We start from the raw sequence: 14051 nt of genomic DNA on the forward strand, positions 1-14051 counted from the left end.
GGCCGTTATGGAGAGGTGGCCGTTGAGGAGAGGTGGTCGTTATGGAGAGGTGGCTGTTGTGGAGAGGTGGCCGTTATGGAGAGGTGGCCGTTGAGAAGAGGTGGCCGTTGTGGAGAGGTGGCCGTTGTAGAGAGGTGGCCGTTGTGGAGAGTTGGCCGTTGTAGAGAGATGGCCGTTGTGGAGAGGTGGCCGTTAGTGGAGGTTCAACTGTATTTTATTGCTGACGATATACCGACGAATGGTATGCAATTTAATCTCGCGCGCCACGCGGTAAGCGATTTCTTAACGATTGCCGGCCTCGTGGTAGACTTCCACGCAGTCGTTTTTAGGGGACTCGTATTACCTCCTAGGGAGTCCCCTAAAAACGACTGCGTGGGAGGCTAGCCTCGTGGAAGAGCTTGCGTGGCATGTTTTTCTATTTCACTTCCGTTTACGAGAATCCGACTATGCAATTGGCTGATTTCCACACCCAAGAGGCCTTGCGGTTGCATTTGGTGTTTACGACGACGTCGAAGGCGAGAAGTCATGTGGTTGAAAGATTTTCGGCCGAATTTGATTTTTAACGTTTTACAAGTCAGTGTCATACACAATTTATATGACATCGTGTAGAATTTCTGATAACTAAGGATTTGGAAAAACATTTCAGAATAAAAAGTAGCGATATTAAAACATGACGTTTCGGCGACGACATGTCACCATTATCAAATGTAAATTATAATAAGATTGGTAACGTTATATAAAGAAAGGAAGGTGTGAAATTACATTAGAATAAAACGAGATGGAGTAAAACGAAAGAATGTGCAAAATTAAATGAACAGTTTTGCTGGTATGGAGTCTTTTTGAGTGTTAAGAGTCGGTCTCTTTTTCCTTATTAAAAGCATCTCGTAAATAAGGCACTCGAATTTCCCGCGGCATTTCTTTAGGATCGTAAACTGCTCGTGAAGATTGTTCGGTCTTTGATCGTGTTGGTCCTTAAGATGTTTGCCGATGACGGAATACTTGTGCTCCTCAATGCGGAGGTGGAGGTGACGGCTTGTGTAGCCTATATAATTCGCATCACACGAATTGCATTTAAACTCATACACAACGCCTTGTTGATTTACTAATGAGGGCTTTGTTTCCGTGACTTTCAGGTCTTCCGAGATTTTCCTACTTGTAAACACTGGTTGTAGAACACGATCGATTTTCTTTCCAAGATCGCTTAGTTGTCTGCGCACGGAGTCGGCGGATTTCTGATCTTTAAAAGGCAAGATGATTCGTACGGGGCTGTCGACTGGCTGTTCATTTAATTTTGCACATTCTTTCGTTTTACTCCATCTCGTTTTATTCTAATGTAATTTCACACCTTCCTTTCTTTATATAACGTTACCAATCTTATTATAATTTACATTTGATAATGGTGACATGTCGTCGCCGAAACGTCATGTTTTAATATCGCTACTTTTTTTTTTTTTTATTCTGAAGTGTAGAATTTCGTTTCTGTTTTCTTCTTCAGAATTCCTGGAAGCAACGCTGTTTGTGTTCGATTAAGCCAATAAGTAACTGCTTGACTGTAAGGTTATAAATCGACAAGATTACTTGCATTTCTAGCTACTGAAGGACAAACCATCCATTATCGAATCCTGAAGGTAAGCTGACTAATTTTAACTGACTGATTGCCTCACCACTAAACAGGAACGCATTCGTTTCCTTTGGTCGATTTTATGACTCTTGTACCCCATTTTACACTGTTAAATCAGCACATTATGCACGGTCGTGTTTGTAAATTAGTAGGGAGCTTAAGCAATGGCGACGGCAAGGGCAACGCCGCAAAACAATAGGTTTAATGAGCAAAAACAATCACTGCACGTGCGTTTTACATTTATAATTTGGTACATTTCTTTGCCGTCCTCTGCAAAACAACAACGTGAAATGACCAAATTTAAGGTTTTGTGTAGAACGTGAACGCATGACGGTGAATTTTTCACTTTCTTTTTTAACTTGTACGCCACTCCTACCGATTTGGTTGTTTAAGTAACTTAGACATGGTTTTATCATCAGAGAATTCATAATCTTGCAAAATCACTATCATGACCGTGGTTTGGACATGTGTTCCTAATTAGAGCCTTAGAGTACAGTAAAAATTGATAATGAAAGTAAATTAGAACTAAGAAGGATTTATTATTTAGTAAGTGATACAGGCATACTTAAAAAAAAAAAAAAAAAAAAAAGAGTTTTTTCTTTCAGGAGTCGAACCTAAGATCTTCTGATTACTAACTAGTACAAATGCTCTTCCACTGAGCTACAGGAGACTCGTGGGAGCTAAGGTCATTGCCTAGTTTAATGGCTTTAGCTCCTACAAGTCTCTTGTAGCTCAGTGGTAGAGCATTCAAACTAGTAATCGGAAGGTCTTAGGTTTGACTCCTGAAATATGGCGCGTTTTTAGTGTCAAAATTCAAACTATCAATTCAAACATTCGATCCTTCAATTCAAACATTCGATCCTTCAATTCAAACATTCAATCCTTCAATTCAAACATTCGATCCTGCAGTTCAAACATTCCATCCTTTAATTCAAATGTGCAATTGTTCGGTTCAAACTTTCGATCCTTCAATACAAACATTCAATCCTTCAATGCAAATATGGAATGGGTCGATTCAAACATTCCATCATTCAATCCAAATATGGAATTGTTTGTTTCCAACATTCGATTCTTCAATCCAAGCACCCTTTTTTTCAATCCAGAAATGCCATTCTTCAAGTTAAACAGGCATTCCTTGTATTGCCTGGCCTATCATTCAGTTCAAGCGTGCATTTCGTCAATTCAAACATGCCATTTTTCAATCAGTCAAACATTTGATCATTCAATCCAAACGTGCATTTCTTCAATGAAATCCTGAAACTCAAACACTACACCATAAATTCCGCGTTCAATTTCGATAGAAAATGCTGAAATCCTGCTGTTGAAACATTCTGCACTTTAATTTTAAGATATGAAATCCAGATTATCAATTCAAACATAGTCTCACAATGTAGTTGTGCAGTGGCTCGATTCAAACATTCACTTCGGCGATTCAAACATTCAGCTCAGCAGTCCAAACTTTCAGCTCCTCTCCAGTAGTCTGGAACCGAGGGGACTCTGTAAAATGAGGATACGGACGGGCGGATGGCGGACGGCGAATGGGGCTTTCTAAAAAAAAAGAAGAAGAAGAAGAAGAAGAACAAAGGATGTTGATACGGTTAAATTTATTGGTTAATTGTCACCTTCTAAGAAATGCTAGCTTTGGCTATTTTTTTTTAAATTTTTTTTTATCTTTTTTTTAGTTTGAATTAATTTTTTTATCTTATTGTGAGTCAAACAGCGAAAACGCTACGGAATGTTTCTCCTCGTTTTTCAACCAAATCAGTCTGAGTTTGCAGTGGAACTCCGTACATTAGTGCGACACACCATCCGGCAAAACAACACGTTCACATTCATGAACATTTACAGGATAATCTGATCACAGGTAAAGTACTGTACGAGCTCTTGTTAGGCATTATAGATTGGAAATCGTGGTTATTGTTCGAACAGACAGATCGATACAAGTTATTAAAAAATTATTTTAAGATGTCCAAAGATTTCCCTGCGTCATATTTGCGAACGTGTCAGAGCAATTGGATAAAGCCTTATACGCCTGGTTTATTCAGCAGTGGAACACCAATTTCAGGTCCGCTTCTTCAGGAGAAAAGCGAAACATTTCTCAGCGCAGTTGGACGCGGAGTCGACCGATCGCGAAAGCTTTAAAGCATCAACCAGTTGGTTAGACAACGTTAAAAATCTATTCACAATTAAATTGTTTTCTTTATTTCATTCCTTTACATTCCTGTCTCATTAATATTCATATTTTCGATTACCCGGACTCCGATTATCCGGTCATTTTATTCAAGTCCCAACGAATCCGGATAATCGAGGTTCGACTGTACTAAGTTCACGGAGAAGACGACCTCTGACCTGATTGGGGACTGAAGGCAACTGGGGGAAAACCAGAAACTGACCGAAAAAAACATGTTTTTCTGTCAGGTAAAAAAATCTGAATGTTCAAAAAAGAGAAAAACCCGTCAAAATCCGCAATGAATATCAAAACCGAAAAGACGCAAAACCCGATCAAACGAAGTCCACATATTGCAAGGAAAACTTCGCTTGTGTACAAATTTAGAGAGAAGAAAATGACACGTTCAAAAATCCTACACAGGGAAATCTTTGGACATCTTAAAATAATTTTTTAATAATTTGTATCGATCTGTCTGTTCAAACAATAACCATGACTTCCAATCTATAATGCCTAACAAGAGCTCATACAGTACTTTACCCGTTAATCAGACGACGTGTTGTTTTGCCGGATGGTGTGTCGTATTAATGTAAGGAGTTCCACTGCAAACGCAGACTGATTTGGTCGAAAAACGAGAAGAAACATTCCGTAGCGTTTTCGCTGTTTGACTGACAATAAGATAAAAAATTAATTCAAATTAAACAAAAGATAAAAAAAAAAAAATTTAAAAAAAATAGCCAAAGCTAGCATTTCTTAGAAGGTGACAATTAACTAATAAATTTAACCGTATCAACATCCTTTTTTTTTCTTCTTCTTCTTCTTTTTTTTTTTTTTTTTTTTAAAAAGCCCCATCCGCCGTCCGCCATCCGCCCGCCCGCCCGCCCGTCCGTATCCTCGTTTTACAGAGTCCCCTCGGTTCCAGACTACTGGAGAGGAACTGAAAGTTTGGACTGCTGAGCTGAATGTTTGAATCGCCGAAGTGAATGTTTGAATCGAGCCACTGCACAACTACATTGTGAGACTATGTTTGAATTGATAATCTGGATTTCATATCTTAAAATTAAAGTGCAGAATGTTTCAACAGCAGGATTTCAGCATTTTCTATCGAAATTTATGGTGTAGTGTTTGAGTTTCAGGATTTCATTGAAGAAATGCACGTTTGGATTGAATGATCAAATGTTTGAATTGAAAAATGGCATGTTTGAATTGACGAAATGCATGCTTGAACTGAATGATAGGCCAGGCAATACAAGGAATGCCTGTTTAACTTGAAGAATGGCATTTCTGGATTGAAGAAAAGGGTGCTTGGATTGAAGAATCGAATGTTTGAAACAAACAATTCCATATTTAGATTGAATGATGGAATGTTTGAATCGACCCATTCCATATTTGCATTGAAGGATTGAATGTTTGTATTGAAGGATCGAAAGTTTGAACCGAACAATTGCACATTTGAATTGAAGGATGGAATGTTTGAATTGCAGGATCGAATGTTTGAATTAAAGGATTGAATGTTTGAATTGATAGTTTGAGTACTCTGTTTTTTTTTTCCAAGTATGCTTGTGTCACTTACTGAATAATATATTCATCTCAATTATTCACCAGGCTTAAAAATATTTCATCACATTTATTCCATTGCACATTGTTGGCCAAAAACTTATTTTCAGGGATCCAGAGAGAATGGCCCAACTGAACTGGAAGAACAGTCACCTACCTCAAAACCAGAGAGTTTCCAGGACGGGACCAGTATATTGTCTTATTTGACAGCCATGCTTGAAAGGCAAAGCAGAACAACTGCTGTTGGAGAGCCAAGTAAGTCAACAACATGTTATAGCAAACCATCTTTTCTAAATGTTTCAATGCATATACCTTTATATCTCAAGTAGTTATTTCAAATACGTTTAAAGGGAAGTTTCCATAATTAATCTGGTGGGCATGCTGTGAGGATTTGGAGGGGACCAGTCATAAGAGAAATTCAGAGTAATGTTTATGGCAAACAGCAGAAATGGCCATGTGTCCTGTTTATTAAAGTTTTACAACATAATTGTAAAACGCAGTTAATGGAGCGTGATGCTCTTGAGCTCAGTTGTTACTGTGTCAACAGTTAGCATTACGTAATGCAAATTGGTCGTGGATGTACTTTTACTCTCCTCATACAATACCTATTCTTCTAGCATGTTGCAATATCATCTGTTACATTTTATATCCTTCGTTTTGAATGGCTAAAATTTATAAATACCTCTATTCGTGTCTCGTTCAGTACTATGTGAATCTCTTGTATTCGATAGTACTTTACTTGCCATTGGCTTAGTCTAAGACATATGTCTAACTATGAAAGGTCTAGTAAAAGTCCGAGTATCACTTGTTTGCTGTATTACCTACTGTAAGGTCTACCTTTGATTTTTACATTTCATTGTTTTTCTTGGCTTTTAGGAGCTGATCCTTTAGCTATGTACAGATGGTCGATTTTGAGGGCTTTCTTCAAAGCTGTTCATGCTTTTAGAATGTCTGGCAGGGAATATCGTGCAAGTAAGGAAATACCTCCCCCCCTCCCCACCCCCCCTATATGTCAGTTAAATTCTGACCGGTCCACAATGCCTTGCGAACCTAACACAGCCCAATAGGCACATAGAAGGTTGAGAAAAGATAACATCGGCCTAAGGGAGGTGACGTCATCAGGTTATTCTTCGGAGCAGCCCCGATTATACCGGAAATTGACCTGCATTCACTCTCGTTCAGTAGTAATGGCGGACGACGTCGGGGAAATAAAGACTTCGAACGTTTGTTAGGATTCGTTATGGTAGAATACAGAGTTCTTTCCACTTTCGTTTCTCGGCGTCTGAACACTGACCTCAAGGATTTTACGTTCGATTTGTGGAAGAAACGTGGAACTATGAAAACAGTCAAGATTTGCTCAGGTAACATCGACCTACGGGAGGTTAACATCGACCTAAGGGAGGTACGTTTTATAGCACCACGTTTGTATCGTATGTGTTATACTGGCACAATCGTACACATGGAAAGCTTATTTGCAAGCATTAAAACTTACAATCTTGCAGGAGCTTTTCTAATCATTGACCTGAGTGTCATTTCATTAATTTTATTACCAACTCATAACATCCGCCTACAGGAGGTTAACATCTACCTAAGGGAGGTACAGTGGCTTACAGTGTATATTTTATAACTTGTCAATTCATAGACATAGAAGCTTACTCTCTAGCAGGGAAACTTGGGATCATAAGGAGCTTTTCTATCATTGACTTGAATTTCATAAATATTTTCATTTTTACCAACTCATAACATCCGCCTATAGGAGGTAAACATCTACCTAAGGGAGGTTATGGTATTATAATAAGGAAGGATGGACTTGAAGAAAGCTTACGAATCTTAAGGGGCTTTTGCATTTTGTGTACATGCCGTTTTAGAATAAATTTATTTATAAAGAATTATTATTATTATTATTATTATTATTATTATTATTATTATTATTATTATTATTTGAAAAGCCTTTTAATCTGACTAGAATGAGATAAATGAGAGTTTTCTCATTTTTTTATTTACACTCATAACATGGAATACAGTGAAAGGCAATAAATTGTTCTCTTGTTGTTGTTGTCATTTTTTTCTTGGTTGACCCCATCAACCTGTAATTTCCACATTAGATTTTGCTAGAAGTGACTGTTTATGACTGTAGAAATGATAGATCATTTTTCAAAAATATAACCCTTAATATGTCAGAATTTATTTTAATTTGATTTGTGATCTGACTTACAAGAGGTTTGACTGTTTGACTGCTTCATTTTTTATTTGCCATTAACCAAAAAATACAACATAAATACATTAAAGATGATACACAATATTCCTACTAAACTATTTACAAGATGAAATGTGTTAAAGGCTAGGAAGCCTATATAGAAGCCTGGGGCTTATTAACTATAGGCGTCCTGGAACTATAGGATAAACCATAGAAGTTAATGGTACTGAATGAAAATTCCAATTAATTTTTTTTTTCAAAGAAGAAAAAAAAAAAAAAAGAAAGAAAAAAAAAAAAAAAGAAAAAGGTGTGTAGCTCAACAAAGAGTCAATTTAACTTAGAAAGAAGGAATTTTTTAAGTCTTTTGCCAAATTGATACTTTCACTGTTTTGAATTTCACGACTAAGCGAGTTGAAAAGCGTAGGACCTGAGAATTTTCGAAGATTAGTTCGACAATAAGGTATATAGAAAAGGTTGGAATTTCTTGTATTATAAGAATGTATCTGGCTTGCAAGAGTAAACATATCGCGAAAATAATTTGGAAGTAAGCTTCTTTTAAAAAGATACATAAATTTACCTATTTGGTATAAATAAATGTCAGAGAAGTTTAAAATCTCCTGTTCTTTTTAAAAAAGAACACCAGTATGAGCATCAAAAGAAACTTTAGATATTATTCTGATTATCTTCTTTTGCAGAACAATAATCCGATTTAAATTAGACTGATATGTCGATCCCCACACAGAAACACAATAAATTAAGTAAGGGTAAACTAGACTATAGTACAAGGAGCGTAAGGAGGTTTTGGGAAGGCAAAAACTAGACTTATAAATAAGACCTATTGATTTTGATATTTTTCTAGAAACACTAAGAATGTGAGGCTTCCATGACAAATGCTCATCGAGGATAACACCTAAAAATACTGTCTCTTTCACATGTTCAATTGCATTGTTGTCAATTTGAATAGATATATCAAGTGTTTTCCTCCTTTGGGGTGGTCTAAAAACCACAAAATTTGATTTTTAAAGTTAATGGACAGCTTGTTTGCTCGACACCATTGAGTTAATTTAAGCATTTCAGAATTCAAGATTCCAGGAAGCAAGTTAAAATCTTTGTGGGAGAAAAATATGTTTGTATCATCTGCAAAAAGAATAAAATCCACGACCTTTGACACGTTACACAGATCATTTATATAGAGTAGAAATAGTAGGGGACCTAGTATAGAACCCTGGGGCACCCTGCACTTAATTTCGCAAGACTCCGTACTGACACCATTAAATTCCACATATAAATTTGTTGTCTATTGCTTAGATAGCTTTCGAACCCTCTCAGTGAAGTGCCACGAGCACCATAATGCTCTAATTTTGAAATCAAAATGTTATTGTCAACGGTGTCAAAGGCCTTGGACAAGTCTATAAAAATACCAACTGTGCATTCCTTATTGTCAATGGCGGAAGAGATTTTGTCATATAAACAAGTAAGAGCATAAGCGCTAGCGGTGGAGTGATGCTTGCGAAAACCATACTGATTGTCAGAGAGAATGTTATGATTATTAAGAAACCTTAAAAGACGATTGTACATTACTCTCTCATTGCTTACTACAGTACATTAACAATATTGGTTTTATTTTATTTCTTTTCAGAATGCAATACTTAAACTGCACAGACCGCTGAAGAAACAGCTACTTCAAAGACACCTATGACTCATTAATTCCACAAAAGATATTGTGTACTCAATTCATACGCATAGAAGCTTACTCTTCAGCAGGGAAACTTGGGATCATAAGGAGCTTTTTTATCATTGACTTGAATTTCATTTTATTTTTACCAAGTGATAACAATTCCACCTACGTATACAGGAGGTACATGTAAACATCTACCTGAGGGAGGTCATGATGTTTATAGCACCATGCAAGTATGTATTATAATAGGGAAGAATTGACTTGAAGAAAACTTATGAATTTTAAGGGGCTTTTGCACTTCATGCACAAGGCCCTCAAATTTGGAATGACAACCCTCTTGATTTAGGTAATTCGCTTACTATCTCGAATTGTAGACAAAAACTTAGAGATTACTTCCAATCAAATTGTGAATTCATGTCGTTTTGAACTCTCGTATACACGGCTTCGCTTAATTTAATATTTTATTTGTTATTTATTTAATTTTTTTTCATTTAAGTTATTATTATTATTATTATTATTATTATTATTATCACCACTATTATTAACATTAATATTTATCTATTTATTTATTTATTTATTTGTAAACTGTAAAGTAATTGCACCATTTTGACCAATCTCCTGTATGAATTGTGCCATATAAGCCCCCGGCTTCGGCATCTCAATATCGATTTACAGGTATTACTTATTACCATGCACTCTCTTGTACTATCATTGTGAATAAAGAGCATTATATATTATGTTGTCTCAGTTGTTCAATAATTATTGTATTCAAACAGAAGAAAAAAAAAGAGAAAAGTCCAAATTCTCCAATGCCAAAGGTACAGTGTAAATTCAGTTCAATTTCTCTACCCCAGCCAAATTCAATTCCCTTCTTCCCAGGCATGGTACATGGTCAAATGCCATGTGGGAGGGGGGGGGACAAATGCCATGTGGGAGGGGGGGGGGACAAGGCATTTATTTTTTGTTCAAATTTGACTTGTTCTCCAACTCATGACAACGTTCCACCCGTATTTAGAAGCATAGAGCGTACTTGATAACAAATGACACGTCATGAGCTTAAAACATGAAAATGAAAACATTTAGTGGTGGTCATTTGGATCTTTTGAAAAGCACACTCAAAGGTTCATGGCATGGCTCAATTTCATTTTGACCTTTACTTGAGGTACTGATTTGTTGACTTACAAAATAATAGCTCTTTATGTCATATCTTTTTGACTCAATAGCCATAAAGGTTAGCAACCATAACTGTAATTGAATATGGATATTTGAAAGATACATTTCAATATCAGGTGAAAGATTAAGTAGAAGAAAGACCCTCAGTTATATTTTTGGGATTTCTTTTCACAACAGCTTAAGGACGGTGCCTACTAATAGCAAAGTATTTTTGCACGGTTTATCACTATGCGGGAAAAGCAGATCTTGGTAGCGGGTATTGAAAGCCAAATTTAAGGAAATTGGGGGTAACCACGCATTTTTTAGAGATAACCAAGCAACAATTATTCTAAAAAGCAGCAAAATACAAAGCAATGTAGGGCGCTTTTTTCCAAATTGAAGCTTTATTATCTCTGAAAAATGCATGATTTCCCCCCAATTTTCTTTTTGGAAACCAAAATCACTTGCTAAGTTCTGCTTTCTCCGCATAGTTTTAAAGTGCGCAAAAATATCCCTGTAATAGTAGGCATCACCCATAGGAAACCCGAGTATCTCCAGATGCACAGAACGTATGCGCAGTAACAATAGTAGGCACTGTCCTTAAGTTCTAGAAAGGACTAAGAATCTTTCTTCCAATTAAACATTACTTAAAAATGTTGGTCATTTTGTATCTTTGTACTCTAAGTGGTACATATATACCAATCTACACAATTTCCTGCCAGAGAGGAACAAAATTATGACCATTTGCATCCAATCCATCATTATATGGGAGATCCTCCGTCAATTAACCCTACAAACTTGAATATCAAATTTTACATAATTTTGCCACATGACGAGAGGTCAAGCTTGACAATAACAGTTTAACAACATCTGTTGTACACAATGTCTTTTGAGGAATTGATGAGTCATAGGTGTCTTTGAAGTAGCAGTTTCTTCAGCGGTCTGCACAGTTTAAGTATTGAATTCTGAAAAGAAATAAAATAAAACCAATATTGTTAATGTGCTGTAATAAGCAGTCAAACAGTCAAACCTCTTGTAAGTGATCACAAATTAAATTAAAATAAATTCTGACATATTGAGGGTTATTTCAACAGTCATAAACAGTCACTCCTAGCAAAATTTAATGTGGAAATTACAGGTTGATGGGGTCAACCAAGAAAAAACGACAACAACAACAAGAAAACAATAATATTGCCTTTAATCATCATAACAGCTATTATGCTATTTTAATGCACCTGCATTTTTTCTATTTAAACCCATAACACCTCTCACAGCAAATCTTTATGGCTGTAAAATTGTTTCATTAGATGAATATAAATGGCCCAGCATAGGTCAGTGTGTTGCCAAAAATTAATATTGATAATAATATATTATATTCCATGTTATGAGTGTAAATAAAAAAATGAGAAAACTCTCATTAATCTCATTCTAGTGAGATTAAAAGGCTTTTCAAATAATAATAATAATAATAATAATAATAATAATAATAATAATAATAATTCTTTATAAATAAATTTATTCTAAAACGGCATGTACACAAAATGCAAAAGCCCCTTAAGATTCGTAAGCTTTCTTCAAGTCCATCCTTCCTTATTATAATACCATAACCTCCCTTAGGTAGATGTTTACCTCCTATAGGCGGATGTTATGAGTTGGTAAAAATGAAAATATTTATGAAATTCAAGTCAATGATAGAAAAGCTCCTTATGATCCCAAGTTTCCCTGCTAGAGAGTAAGCTTCTATGTCTATGAATTGACAAGTTATAAAATATACACTGTAAGCCACTGTACCTCCCTTAGGTAGATGTTAACCTCCTGTAGGCGGATGTTATGAGTTGGTAATAAAATTAATGAAATGACACTCAGGTCAATGATTAGAAAAGCTCCTGCAAGATTGTAAGTTTTAATGCTTGCAAATAAGCTTTCCATGTGTACGATTGTGCCAGTATAACACATACGATACAAACGTGGTGCTATAAAACGTACCTCCCTTAGGTCGATGTTAACCTCCCGTAGGCCGATGTTAACCTCCTTTAGGTCGATGTTAACCTCCCGTAGGTCGATGTTACCTGAGCAAATCTTGACTGTTTTCATAGTTCCACGTTTCTTCCACAAATCGAACGTAAAATCCTTGAGGTCAGTGTTCAGACGCCGAGAAACGAAAGTGGAAAGAACTCTGTATTCTACCATAACGAATCCTAACAAACGTTCGAAGTCTTTATTTCCCCGACGTCGTCCGCCATTACTACTGAAGGCTGCTCCGAAGAATAACCTGATGACGTCACCTCCCTTAGGCCGATGTTATCTTTTCTCTTTCTTTTCTCAACCCACACAATCTCGTCCCCAGAGCCCGCGCGCGTTTTAGGCCAGCGGTGGCCACAAGTCCACGAGCTCTGGGCTAATCAGGAGGGAGGGGTCAACTTCGGCTTTTCGCAATCGGATTGCTTGTCCGGATGATGCGGGCCATCGTGACGTCACTTCCTGTAAAACCCGGGAAGTTTGAATGATTGATAAACTACAAACTCGCCAAATTTTTTTCTTGGATGATCAGTCAAATAATTCTACGCAAGGCCATCAAAGAATCATTGCTATGATTTAACCTATTACCATAATACATGAAAACAGCATCATTACTCATGAGGTTAATATTTCAAGTAAGAAAATACGCAAAAGTTTGACACTGGTTGATAGCAAATGCGACAAAACAGTGACGGCCTGCGCATCTTTGAAGAAAGATAACTTGAGAATCCAAAATAATTTAACAAGGAGGGAAAAGTGAGATCTTACTGTGGTTGAAAGCTTTGGATTGGCCATTAAAAACAATTATCTAACAACTTAATAAAAATGATCAGTGGGTTTAAACGCATTTCTCCGGTACTGTCAGGTCGAGCGCTCGCGAAAAGAGAGGCGAAAACATTTTTTTCTCAAGCTATCGGAAAAGCTACGTTGCAAATATGCCCTGTAGTACTAAGTAATTTGCCAGTTGGTAATTGTTAATGGGCAATGGAGTTTGCTTTTTTTGTTTAATTATCTCACAAAAACAGGAAAATATGACAAGACTTTCCTTGCGAGGCCGAGCGGCTGACGCCAGCTTCAAGGCAAAATAGTCCAAACATTCTGTATCTAAACATCAAAATTCTATGGGCAATGCACAAGTTTTTCTCTCACAGATTTGGAATACATAAGGAAAATTCAATTACTCTCTGGACTAGTACTTAAGTTTAACTCAACTTCTACTTTTTCATCATCTTACTAATGTAAATCAACTGAAGCACAGCATTTATCGTCTCCTTGCTCATTTGTTTTGTGGATCATTTCAGTTGATAAGTTTATTTCTATGACAAGATGTCTCCTTATCAGAGCTCTAGAGATAGCTGAAGATATTGTGAATATGTTCGGCCAGAAAACTGAGTCAGGAGTTGCCAATTTGGTGTGAAATTTCGAGAAATTTCTCGCAAAAACTAATGATCAGTTCAAAAGAAAGTCGGTTTCCTCGGGCGTCCGCATATTTTGCAAGCTTTTTCAAAAGTCTAGGTTGCTCAGCAAAAGTCTTCTTTACAAAGGTTAAATGGCATGGGTAAATTAAAATAAACTCCTTTGAATCATCATTTTGTATCTATCAATTTTTTTAATAATGTTAGAGGCAAATTCTATAACTTCAGGTCAAGTTTCAGCAATA

The 14051-nt window shown here is 36.4% G+C and overlaps 2 long non-coding RNA genes across 2 annotated transcripts; one reads left to right on the forward strand and one right to left on the reverse strand.

The window, feature by feature from the left end:
• The first annotated feature begins 6427 nt into the window (after positions 1 to 6427).
• On the forward strand, positions 6428 to 10095 carry LOC146484532 (uncharacterized). Its single transcript, XR_014863578.1, has 2 exons — positions 6428 to 6747; positions 9182 to 10095. It is a non-coding gene; the product is annotated as an uncharacterized LOC146484532 (long non-coding RNA).
• A 260-nt stretch (positions 10096 to 10355) lies between these two features.
• On the reverse strand, positions 10356 to 12615 carry LOC146484533 (uncharacterized). The gene is made up of 2 exons (XR_014863579.1): positions 12359 to 12615; positions 10356 to 11337 (listed from the first exon to the last, which is right to left on the reverse strand). It is a non-coding gene; the product is annotated as an uncharacterized LOC146484533 (long non-coding RNA).
• Between the last annotated feature and the right edge of the window lie 1436 nt (positions 12616 to 14051).

Source organism: Pavona decussata, unplaced genomic scaffold (assembly GCF_977016875.1).
Source record: "Pavona decussata unplaced genomic scaffold, jaPavDecu1.1 SCAFFOLD_32, whole genome shotgun sequence".
In the NCBI taxonomy this organism is placed as follows: domain Eukaryota; kingdom Metazoa; phylum Cnidaria; class Anthozoa; order Scleractinia; family Agariciidae; genus Pavona; species Pavona decussata.